The sequence below is a fragment of the Bacillus rossius genome, unplaced genomic scaffold (genome assembly GCF_032445375.1).
Source record: "Bacillus rossius redtenbacheri isolate Brsri unplaced genomic scaffold, Brsri_v3 Brsri_v3_scf45, whole genome shotgun sequence".
Classification (NCBI taxonomy): Eukaryota; Metazoa; Arthropoda; class Insecta; order Phasmatodea; family Bacillidae; genus Bacillus; species Bacillus rossius.
This window is the reverse complement of record NW_026962645.1, coordinates 262,749-271,843: the sequence shown is the minus strand read 5'-3', so window position 1 is coordinate 271,843 and position 9,095 is coordinate 262,749. Positions and strand designations below refer to the sequence as shown.

The window sequence follows — 9,095 nt, the reverse complement described above, 5'->3', positions numbered from 1 at the left end:
AACCTCTTCTCTTGAACAAGGTGTTCTCAAGAGAAAGAGTAGCGACGAACACATCAGAGTCACAAAAATTCAGTCCCTGAATCACCATGTCACAGGTGATGTGACAACAGGCAGCCAGACACCAGGCAGCTCGCCTCCATGCAGTCAGATACCGCCGGGCGTGGCGCAGGATCACCCAGCCCTGACAGACACCTCCACTGCACAACAGGGCGCGAATCCCTTTCGCACTGCCCCAATCACAGTCACCCACACAGCCGCGCTGCCATATGAGCGGCTGTACGACCAGTTCAACAGGCTAGGATTAATTTTCTCAGCGAAAAACACCAACAGGGGGACACTGTACTATTTCACCAATGTGCAGCAGTACCATGCAGCCATTAAAGTACTTGATGAAATAAAGGCCGAGTATTTTATTACACGCGTGCAGGCAGACAAACCGTTGAAATATGTGCTTAAGGACATCCCAGGGGGAACTAGCACTGCCAGAATTACCCAGGACCTACTGGCTCAAAACATACCAGTACTATCAGTCTACCAAATGTACGACTGGACTCGTCGTCCAATAAACATGTACCAACTAGATGTACCGCAGGGCAGCGAGTCATTAATGAGTACATTGACCACTGTCATTGGACTCAGAGTGAGGCTGGTGGACTACCGATATAAAAATACACCACTCCAGTGTACGAATTGCTGTCTTCTTGGGCATATAGCAAAACAATGCCGCAAACAGCCAGTGTGCCCGCAATGTGCCGGCCCACACAAACTACAGGAGGACTGTCCCCGCCCGCCACACTGTGCCAGATGTAACATGGCACATAATGCCAGATACATGGGCTGCCCCGATTACCAACGGGAGCTGCAGAGGCGCCGTCCTAGGGGGCAGCAGCAGCAGCAGCAGCAGCACCAGCAGCAGCAGCACCAACAATGGACCCGGCGTCCAAATAGACGCCCTCAGTGGCAGACACAACATGCCGAGGACCGTGCACCTGCCTACCAGCAAACGGAGTCACAAACCCAACCCGCCAACGTGGCTCATGAGCCAGGGTGGAATGTGGTCACATCACGGCGTAAACAAAACCCGCAATACAACACCCGACCACAAGGAGGGCAAACCTCTGGCTACAGAGATGACTGGGACCCTCGCAGCGATAACAGGTACCAGGCCCTGAAACAGGACTTCCCGGAACTATGGGAGCCAACACAGTGGGAGCGTCGAAAGGCAGCTCGCCAAAGTCAACAGGCTGGTACACCCCGCAGTACAGGAAACCAGCATGCACAGCGCCAGCCACGTCAGGCCAGACCAGTTGCCCAACCATCAAGCCAGGCAGGAAGGCTGCGCCACCGCTCTGCTCCAGCAGAAAATAATATACAACAACCAATGCAACAGGCTTGCGTGCAGTCGCCAGTTATTTCCACACCGGCTCCTAAGGTGCCTGTCACCCACAACGAACCAGCTACAACTGTCGTGGTACAGCCAAATTCAGCAGCAATCAGGCCAGCAGCCCCCATTGTGGCACGCAGCATGCCATTGCCACAACCTCCAGTACACATCACACCAGAGAGGATAGCCACAAATTATCGAGACTGCCAAGTCCTTCAAGGCACTCTCACGAAAGTAGCAGGTGCACACCCTGCTGTCATGGAAATTGCGCAAAAACTTTGCAACCTACTAACGGCCTGGCTTGACACTTCAGTCGCGGCGGACCGCAGAATTCACCTCGCCGTGGACCTAATTATGGCCATGGCACCAGTCGCACCTGCTCCTCAAGATGGAGCACAATAATAAATTAACATTAAAGACGATCGCCACCTGGAATGCACGCAGTGTGCGAAACAAAACGCCTGAACTTCAGGAATTTCTGCGAGAGCATGATGTCCAGATACTAGCACTAACAGAAACCCATCTTTCGTCAACTGAAAAATTATTCCTACCTGGGTACATCATCCACAGAAAGGACAGGGACAACCAGGGTGGAGGGGTTGCCTTGGCTGTCCGCACCAATCTAATACACCATGAAGTACAACTTCCTGACTTAGGCCGCATAGAGGCAGTAGCAATCTCTATATCACTTAAAGGCAAGAAATGTACTATCATTTCAGCCTACGCTCCCCCAGGACGCTCAATCACAGCTGAAAACCTCCAAATCCTAGCCACTTGCACCTCTTCCTTCCTCCTACTAGGTGATTTAAATGCAAAACACCCTGCGTGGAACTGCGCCCGAACTACAAGTAATGGCAGAGTGCTGTTTGCACACCAGCAGCTACACCAATACATGGTCTGCGCTCCCTACCATCCTACCCGCTATCCTGAAAATCCCAGGCAATATCCTGATATCCTAGATTTCACCATTTATTATAACACAAATTTCATCTACGAACTTGAAGTAATCCACGAGCTGCACTCAGACCATCTACCAGTCATTGCTACACTTGAAGATGTTTACACAAAAACCGCCCAAACCAAACGCACCTATAATTTCCGCAAAGCAGACTGGCCGCGACTCAACTCCTTTATAGAAAATAACCTATTCCCTGTTCCTACCATTACAGTGGCTGCGGACTTGCAGCAGTACTCTGCCAAATTATCTAGGACCCTATCCCAAGCAATAAATACTTTTATTCCAACCACGAAAAAGAAAGTGGATGCTACTGCCCTCCCCCCGCAACTAAAACAGCTAATCACAGCCAAAAACCAGGCGAAGCGCCGATGGCAACGCAACAGATGCCCAGCGCTCAAGAAGGTATACACCGACCTGTACAATGAATTTCAAGCCAAACTTAGTGTACATCGAGCCACTCAATGGGATGCGAAAGTGCAACAGCTCTCTACAGCCAACAACACACTCTGGAAAGTGGCGAAAAACCTGTCCTCCAAGCCCACAATTATCCCGCCTATCCAACTTCCTACTGGAAACATGGCTTTCTCGCCTAAAGATAAAGCTACAGTACTTGCTGACTGCCAAGAACAGGCCTTCCAACCCAACATCCTACCAAACAATCCCCCCCACTCCCTCCTAATAACGGAGCAAGTAGCGGCCATGCGACTCACACCTGCAACCTCAGAACCCCTTCTAACGACAGAAGCGGAAGTCAGAAGAATCATAAAATCTCTGAAGACTAATAAAGCTCCAGGAACAGATAAAATCCCTTCCCTTGTCCTAAAACACCTCAAAATCCCAGCTCTTCAAGCAATAGCAGCCTGCATAAATGGCATCCTTCTCACCAACTCCTGGCCTAACAATTGGAAGGAGGCAAAAATCATTCTGCTTCCCAAGCCTGGAAAAAATCCGCAACTCCCGTCCAGCTACCGACCAATAAGCCTGCTCAACACCATCTCGAAAGTAGCTGAGAAAATAATAGCACGCCGCATCCAATTACACCTGGAAGAGCAACAAGTGCTCCCAGACTATCAATTTGGCTTTAGAGCTCGCCACTCCACCACTCAACAGCTCGTTAGAATAGTTGAGCATATAACACAGGCCTTTGACTGGCGCCACTACACCGCGGCAGTCTTCCTCGATATTGAAAAGGCCTTCGATCGTGTCTGGCATGACGGACTTTTATACAAACTCCAAGCCATAAAACTCCCAGATACGTATATAAAAACCTTGGACGCATACCTAAGTAAACGATCTTTTCGTGCAAGCATCCCAGGAGCCACATCTACTCCACGTAAAATATTAGCTGGTGTACCACAAGGCAGTGTACTTGGCCCCATGCTCTTCAATATATATGTGTCTGACTTACCGAAACTGCCCAGAGCCAACATCGCGTGTTTTGCGGATGACACCATGTTGTATGCTAGTTCAACTCAATCGCAACAAGCAGTCAGGCGCCTACAAGAATCACTGAATCTGTTAGAATCGTGGTTCACAGATTGGAGAACAGCTATCAATGTCGACAAATGTGAGGCGATCGTCTTTACACGCCGGAAGGTACCGGCAAACCTACCTCAGCTACGCCTCTTTAACAACAATATACACTACAAAACCTGTGTCAAATACCTGGGAGTCCACATGGATAAGAGCCTAACTTGGAGCAAACAGGTATCGAATAAACAAGCACTCGCGAATGCAAGACTGGCAACTTTATATCCTCTCTTAAACCACAAGGGAAGTCTAAGCATTAAAAATAGCAAATTACTGTACACAGCCTGCGTGAAACCCATCATGACCTATGCGGCTCCAGCGTGGGGCTACGCAGCGAAAACGCACTTAAATAAACTGCAGGTGGTGCAGAATAAGGCTCTTAGAAAAATCGCGCATGTGCCTAACTATGCTCCCATGAAGAGAGTACACACAGAGATTCGCATAGACACCATGCACGAACAGTTTATTAAACAAGCTGTAGCCTTTTATAAAACAGTGGAATCACACACAAATCCCCTAATAAACAGGCTAGGTCGTTATCACCCAGAAGATGTACGAAAATACAAAAGGCCAAAGCATATTCTATGCGAGAAACCGCCCTGAACGAGTCGAAAAATCACCGTGGTCCGCACCAGCACTGATTGGCTGGCCGCGCGCAGGGGGCGTGGCCTCGGGGTAGCTGTAGCTCGTTGCGGACTGTTCAGAAAACTTCAGGAACCAAAAACTTGTCACGCATCGATTCACTAAAATGTAAATAACTTCTGCAATATTCAACGCAGAAACAAATAAAAAACACCTAAATAATCAGCAGAAAACACTCGTGCCGTCATAGTACATAACTGCGCCCGGCGCATTGCAAACACTTTAAGATAAACTGTTAAAAACTCAGCGGCATCGCTCAGCTTTAATTCTACGAATTTTTTCCCTCTTTCATTATTAGTGTTATTAGTGTTTTAGTTCTAATTTTACAACGTAATTTCTCTCCCTATACCCTGACATCTTTACCACCAGGAAGTGCTTCGTCCCCCCCCCCCCCCTGCGCCGCCAGGGGAGCTCACAGAGACGCCGCCCACAGTGCCTGTCAGCAGGGGAGATGGCACCAAGATCCTGCCATGGTTCCCGCAGCCACATAGTGCAACAGCCACGTTATCATGCCCTTCCAATTTATTTTAGTGCTTCACTCTTTCGCATCCTAACATCCCCCCATAGTGTATATCAACATCTCCCTAGTAGTTGTAATAATAATAATAGTCAACCATCGTAAAAATTCATTCCCATTTTCTCAATTATTGCACAGTGACGCCAACCACAGCACCAGTGCTTCAGTGCTTCATAGATGCTGCATTGGCATGCCAATGCCAACCCAGTATCCCCCCCACTCCTACTAATTATAGAGTGTTGTATATATGTGTTTCTACTTTTAGTTGCAGGTCGCGCCAGGAGTTCCTGCCGCCCTCGGTGTCACCGAGGCAATTGTCAAATTCGCACAACCCTGCTGTGTACTTGCTCGGAGAGCACCAACATAGCTTTTCCAGGAATCCCACCTGGAAAGGTTATAGCCTACTATACCTCTTCCGCGTCCATATTTTCCCATCGGTCGCGCTAGCTTTTCAGATTACAGGTAACAGGTTTCCTCCAGTGCGTCGCTGGTTTACTGTTGCCTAACCCTTTGCTACACCCCATAGGCTGTAGGAGTGCTAAGTTCGCACTACTACAGGCTTTATCGCGCCAGACGCACGTCGCCATGACTCCTCCCCCTCCCTCCCAGGAGCGGGAGGAGACAATGGCAGTTTTATATTTGTCTACTTAAGCGTATAGGTCCCACCTGGCACGCATCAATTCCCTCAAGTCAAATCATTCCCATTTGGTTAGCAGGGCTCACAAACACTTCGGCTGTGTGAGACTGACTTCAGCGTGGAGGGGCTGTGGTCTAAAAAAAAAAAAAAAAAAAAAAAAAGTCCCGTCTCACTCATCTAGCGACAGCGGCACAGCTCAGACCTACGATGCCCCCCAAGACGAGCGGTAAGGCAGCCAAAAAGGCGGGCAAGGCCCAGAAAAACATCTCGAAGGGCGACAAGAAAAAGAAGCGCAAGAGGAAGGAAAGCTACGCAATCTACATCTACAAAGTGTTGAAGCAAGTTCATCCGGACACTGGCATATCATCTAAGGCCATGAGCATCATGAACAGTTTCGTGAACGACATTTTCGAGCGCATCGCGGCAGAGGCCAGCCGCCTCGCCCACTACAACAAGCGCTCCACCATCACCAGCCGCGAGATACAGACGGCCGTGAGACTGCTGCTGCCCGGGGAGCTGGCCAAGCACGCTGTCAGCGAGGGCACCAAGGCTGTCACCAAATACACCAGCTCCAAGTGAGCAGGTCTGGTGTGCACATGCTTACATAAACGGTCCTTTTCAGGACCAAGAACATGATCATGAAAGGAAATGCTTCTGCTGCTGTTCTACAATTCCCTCAATCCCTATGATAGTAAATGTAAGCTTAACCAAGGCAGAAATATTTTCATTAAAAAAAGTCTTTAAGACGCATGGTTTACTGGCTGAGATATATATATATATATTTTTTTTTTTTGCTTACTTCTGTGGTCATTAGTACATTGCTACAAATATATTTATATATATAAAAAAATAAATAAAAAAATCCTTTCTATTTAATTTAGTTAGATCATATATCAATATTAATGGCAAAGACCAGTTGCATCGATTCACTTTGAAAATAATTCCATTTGTGCTAAAACTGGACACAGTAAAAAAAAAAAAAAAAAAAAAAAAAAAAAAAAAACTGAAAAAAAATATATATATACACACACACACACACATAATTCGAATTCATATTATGCTTAACTGCGTTTGAATTTGCAATCATGCACAAGATGTTTTGTACTTCGAAGTAAAAACAACATAATGTACTATTTAACTACCCACAGTACAAATGGATCCAAAAAAAAAGTGAATTTTCATGCAGACGAAAATGCTTACATTTATTCTATTTATATTAAGTACCCATTACTAACAGCTTATACTGGGTGGAATACAACAGTTGACATGATTTTACTTATATGGCAATTTAATATTTAACCAAAATTAATGGTAAACTAATATTTTAAAGTGTCATTTATGGCCCCTTACCTTCAGCATGTTTGCTTCCTTGCACACAAACGAGGACAAACACATCACCCAACTGAAAAAAAAAAAAAAAATTCACTTGCATCACAAATAATTTAAAATTTTTCACCACATGAAGTAAATATTTCGCAATAAAAAAAAATATAGCCCTAGGACTCGTGTGCACACCTTTTCTTCCCCACATCGCACACGCAAACAAAACTTCCAAATTATTACAAAATCACTCGATTATTATACATACATAAACACACATGTATTTTCCGAATAAGTGAGAAATGCAGGCCGATGAAAGTCAAATTTCGTTTCGGAAATTAAATCTCGCACAACTACCGACACATAACCAAACTTGCGTACATTTACATAGCATTAACCCTCTAAATAATAAACAAATGAAAGCAGAAAAAACAACATCGCTACCCACCGCGCGCGCTCCTGGCGGCGGGAGTAGGAACTACTTTGCACACAGACCGACATAGCCCCCTGCCAAAAACAGTAAAATAAATAATATATATAAGTCTTTTGGCGGGAAAAAATTTCTCAACCGCCTGGGAGCACCCTAGTGTGTGCCTGTCTTTAGGTTATGTTACTTTTAACTTCATTTTCTACAGGCAGACGCGAGGGTGCTCGCCCATTATTTTTATTTTTTTAAATTCTTTCCTACCTTTGGTGTGCCATGCAAGAATTTATCGTCAAAATGGCGGCCCCGAGTGCAAATTTCTCGTCTGCACTGCTGGCTGGATGATTATGTGATGTTTTGAAGGAGGGTGTTTTTTTTTTGTTTGGATTTTGTGTGAGGGGGGGAGGGGGCTGGGCTAGCTTTTTTTTTTTTAAATTTTCTAAACATTCATCTCTTATGTAACAGTGTTCAGCATTAAAAAATTTAAAAGAAGAGGCACTTACTCATCAATTTCAAAACAGCCTATGAAGAAAAATAAAAAAAATTTAAATTCATTCCAGTTTTATACATTCATGATTTGATCACATGTATAACTTTTCTTTTTTATTACCTTATTTAATTTTATTATTATTACTACTATTGCTGCTACAACCTAGAAGATACCTCAGTGATACTAATACCTGCTGGTAAAGTTAAAGGTTTCACCTTTCTTTCTTTAAACATATCACAATACCTTTCTTGAGTTAAATATTATCTAATGGCTTTAAGAAGTTATGGTAATGTTCATCAGTTATAGAGTGTGGGTTTGTGTGTGTGTGTGAGAGTGTATTTTGAAGAGGGCTTTGGTGGTTGGGATGGTGAGGGTGGTGGGTGTTGTGTGTGGGGAGGGGGGGGGGGGAAGTAAAAGAGTGTTCATTACACGATTTCTCCTGTTGTTTGTAACAATCACACCTGGTATAGCTATTTCGAGTGGCAAATACAAACTGCAAAAAAAAAAACATCTATATCATTGCCAACGGCCATATCACGATGAACACACCGGTTCTCGTCCGATCACCGAAGTTAAGCATCGTCGAGCGTGGTTAGTACTTAGATGGGTGACCGCTTGGGAACACCACGTGCCGTTGGCACTACTATTTTGCACCCTACAGAAAAAATTTTTTTTTTTAAAAATTTCAATTTTAAATTTTTTTTTCCCCCACAATCACCACATTTCCCCCCCCCCCCCCCCCTAACACACACACTCACTCTCTCTCAATCAATCAATCAATCAATCAATCAATCAATCAATCAATCACTCACTCACTCACTCACTCACTCACCCACCCAGTAGCTGTGAATCTTTGCATGTGTATACCTCATACAAAATTCAAAGTGAAAAAATAAATATATAAGTGTATATGTATGTATGTATGTATGTATGTATGTATGTATATATGTATATATATATATATATATATATATATATATATATATATATATATATATATATATATATAAACACACACACACACACCTATTTTGAAGTTTCTCTGTTTCAGTGGGCAGTTATGTATAATAATGAGAGATTCAAAAAGACGTTGATAACAATGTCATCAATGCTTGTTTAGTGTGCTCATTTGTTGGATGGTCGGCAGCAATACTAGAGGTGGTACAGCTGTAACCTGTAAAATTGTACCTGCA

General features: G+C 44.6%; 1 non-coding gene across 1 annotated transcript; it reads left to right on the top strand.

The window, feature by feature from the left end:
* Window positions 1–8,423: 8,423 nt before the first annotated feature.
* LOC134544600 (5S ribosomal RNA) lies at window positions 8,424–8,542 on the top strand. Its single transcript, XR_010077900.1, has one exon. It is a non-coding gene; the product is annotated as a 5S ribosomal RNA (ribosomal RNA).
* Window positions 8,543–9,095: the final 553 nt, after the last annotated feature.